This window comes from Arachis duranensis, chromosome 3 (genome assembly GCF_000817695.3).
Source record: "Arachis duranensis cultivar V14167 chromosome 3, aradu.V14167.gnm2.J7QH, whole genome shotgun sequence".
Classification (NCBI taxonomy): Eukaryota; Viridiplantae; Streptophyta; class Magnoliopsida; order Fabales; family Fabaceae; genus Arachis; species Arachis duranensis.
In genome coordinates, this window is record NC_029774.3 from 73,549,782 (window position 1) to 73,552,848 (window position 3,067).

The window sequence follows — 3,067 nt, forward strand, 5'->3', positions numbered from 1 at the left end:
ATGGAGAGAAATTTAAACAAAATACAGATCAGAACTCAAAAAAGACTTTGCCATCTTCTAGATGAACTCTAGCTCACTGTGGAGCACCAGGACCTGCATCTGAATAACAGATAATATATATGGAATGAGAACCCCTAGCCCATAGGTTTTCAGTATGGTAAAATTGCCAAATAGATACAATATAAGGTAACAAGTGTAAGAATCGTGACTAATTAACCACTTAATTAGTTAATTAATATTGCCCAAATTAGGTTCCGAAGAGTTAGAGTGAGAATTTGAGGATTTAAAAATGATTTTTGGACTCAGTAGGTTTTTCTGAGTAAAAAATGTATTTTTTGCGAAAAACCGAAAAAACCGCGAATCGACAGTCGAACCGATTCAAGTTTCTCCGGTACTATGCGAGAAATAGTGAAAACAGTAAAAAACCTTAGAAAAATATTAGAAGTTGAAAATCGGGTGTTAATTTTAAAGGTTTGGCCCAAAGTTAGGCCAAACAGGCTAAAAATGCTAACGAGTTGGACCGGAACCAAGTTGGGCCCAAGCCCAACATATAAATAGGTCCCTTAAGTGAACCCTTCAGCCACATAAACACCAAAACCCAGCTGAAGTGAGATTGAAGAAGAGAGTGAGGGATCCATTAAAACACTATTCACTTCAATCCGCGATATCTTGAGCTACGGTGCTCCGATTCGCGTGCTGTTGGCGGCAATGCGAATCTCTTGCCAAGCCCGTCACTTCTATCCAAGATTTGTGGTTTTGGCTTCCAAAATTGTTGGGTAAGGTAAGTGCTCTTGAAACCCTTGTAAGATTATGATTAAATTGAGCCCTAGGTTGATTAGTGATGAGTTGTGTGTATATAGCTTGATTATTGTGAGTTTGGAAACTATTGGGATTTGTTGGAGCTTGTTGGTGATTGTTGGTGGCTTGCTTGTGGTTGGAAACCTAGCTTGTGCTCAAATTGGGGTTTTTGGCATATTGGGAATCGGCCAAGGTATGGTTTTGGTTTCTTCTATGTAGTATATAATATTCATGGACACTTAGGCTAGTGACCCATAGGATAGGTTTGAAATTGATATGTTGTTGATGATTGGTCGGTTGATGATGTATAATTAATTGATATTGTTGATGTTGTTAAATAATGATGTTGAGATATGACGGATTTGGATGAATGAATATTGTTGATTGTTAATATTAAGCATGGTTGAGTTGATGATGAAGATTGATAGTGATAGAATGATGATTAGTGAATATGTTGGTGGATATGTGCTTGAAATGTTATATATACTTGATAATTGAGATTGAGAATGAGGAAGTGTGATGGGAAAATTAGTATTAATTGTGAAAAGCGACCCAAGAGGGTAAATTGTGCTGTAGATAGGGGGTTTGGTATTGTTTTGGTTGGTTTGAGTTATGAAAATTGGGAAATTGGAAATTGTGAACTTTTGGTTAAAGTTGGTTTTTGGTGAACTTTATCTGATCATAAATTATGCCTCAGTTTTCAAAATTGGTTAAAATTTGTTTAGAATTAAAGTTTATTGAAGACTCTTCAAATTGATATAAAGTTTGTAAAATTTAGATTTTTGTAGAGTAAGTTATGATCATTCAAAGTTTGGTATTAAAATATGAAATTCTACAAAGTTGCAAAAATTTGTGATTTCTGGTTTGTGCGCATGAATAGCCTTGTGCGCATGCACAACCCTACGAAATTTTAAACCTGTGCACACACATACACCTGTGCATACGCACACGCAGGGAAAGGCTTCCTGTTTACAGCGCTAGCACAGCTTGTGTGCGCACATAACTAATGAGAATTTACAACCTATGCGTATGCACAGCCCTGTGCGCACGCACACTTTGGGAAGGTAAGTCAGTTGAGGGCGCTAGCATAGCTTGTGCGAGCGAACAGAATTGTGAAATTTTGCACCTGTCCATATGCACACCTCTATGCGTATGCTTACGTTTTAAAACTTCTCCTGGGCGTGTGCATGCACACCCTTGTGCGTACGCACACGCCCTGTTTCTCAAACTTAAACTTTGTTTTTAACTATTTCACCTTCCCCACAAGATTGTAAGCTTTTGTGACACCATTTTAAGATTCTTGGGCTTAATTTTGGGTATGAGAATATGGGAAAGAACCTAAGGGATTTAGTTGATATTATTATGAAAAAATAGAAAACAGAGGCTTAGGTTTCGGGTGTACTGAGGATGTGTTTGATGGCATGTGAAGGTAAATTGGTATATGAAATGTGAACTGATGAACTGTTGAGTTCGGAACTGAAATGTGAATTGACAGTAGTTGAGATGAGTCGAGGACTCGGAATGGAAATGTTGATTGACAGTGGTTAAGATGAGTCGAGGACTCGAATGTGCAATGATGAATCACTGATGTATTGAAAATGTTATCTGAAAAACCACTGAGCTACTATTTTATATTGAGATTATGAGACGCTATGCGCCTGGCAGGGACAGTGGTTAATCTCGCCTATCGAGGTAGTGGCGGCAGCAGCGTAAGGACGGTGGTTAATCCCGCTTACGTTGAGATGTGAGGTCTGAAGCAAGAGTATCCTCCTCGCATCCCTTCAGATCAATAGAGTGTGCAGGCATAAAATCCTGGTCGGTGATCCGAGCACCATACCTTGGGGGTTCCCAATAATGATTCCGAAGGGCGACATCTCCATGGAGATATGTCGGGTTGGCAGTTGAACCGACAATATGATATCACAGCCAGTAGGACAGGCTTTCATCATGTGCATCTTCTATCTGTTTACTTGCTTTGCCTATTTGTAATTGTTTGCCTAATTGTATAACATGCCTAATTGCTTACTTGAATTACTTGCCTCATATGCTTCTACTTGTGTTTTACTTGCATTATTATTAATTGTGCTTTCTACTAGGATTGAGGAGGTTTGAAAGGCGGTGGTGATGGGATCACATGGAAGATAGGTTGGTGAAGGCTGTGGGACAGCAGAGATTGTTAGAATAGAAAATCCCCTAAGATAGATTACCCTTTATTGTATTATGGTTTAAGTTATGCTTTACTGTTTTAGTCTGCCTTAAGATTGAATCT